At 51.8% G+C, this 570-nt stretch overlaps 1 long non-coding RNA gene across 1 annotated transcript in view; it reads left to right on the top strand.

Annotated features, from left to right (window-relative positions):
* Positions 1-186, top strand: part of LOC109299844 — a 16,671-nt gene extending 16,485 nt beyond the window's left edge. Inside the window, exon 3 of the long non-coding RNA XR_002098019.1 lies at positions 62-186. This is a non-coding gene — a long non-coding RNA (uncharacterized LOC109299844). The remainder of the gene's footprint in view (positions 1-61) is intronic.
* Positions 187-570: the final 384 nt, after the last annotated feature.

The following is a 570-nucleotide window of genomic DNA, read 5'->3' on the forward strand; positions in this document are numbered from 1 at the left end:
AATTTTTGGCTGCCAGCCAACCAGTTTGAAATGCATCACCTGTTGCTGGGTACACTGACAGGGTCTCTAGCCCCCTGCCAGTCAAGATGATATTGCTTAGAACAATAAGGAGTTTAAGCCCCCACCCAGGTGTGTGAGGCCAGTCATGTAGGCAAAGGGAGCAGGTTTTCCCCTCCCTCTGGAATGTATCCATCTCAGGTTACAACTCAGGGTTACCTGAAGCCCATGGGGCCAGAGGTGTCTGCCCTCTACAGTGACCATGGTAACCAAATTGTCAGATTAGGTGTCTGTCTGATAGCAAAGTTTGGGGAGAGACAGAGATGGCATTCTGCCACAGTAGTAAGACAACAAGGGAGGGACCCGATGCAGATGGATGGAAGATGGTTACCTCCAGAGCCAGACATTGCACTGCTGGGATGACTTCCTCAGTGCAGCTGGGAAACAGATATGAGGCCCTGGCATTACTAGGGGAGAGTGTAGCAGAGGAAGCCACATCCACCACCATGCAGACTGAGTTTCAACCAGCCAGCCAGAGGAAGAGATGCCTGGTCTTGTGCTGGGCAACTCTCT

This window comes from Gavialis gangeticus, unplaced genomic scaffold (assembly GCF_001723915.1).
Source record: "Gavialis gangeticus isolate Ggan-Ray unplaced genomic scaffold, GavGan_comp1, whole genome shotgun sequence".
NCBI classification, from domain to species: Eukaryota; Metazoa; Chordata; order Crocodylia; family Gavialidae; genus Gavialis; species Gavialis gangeticus.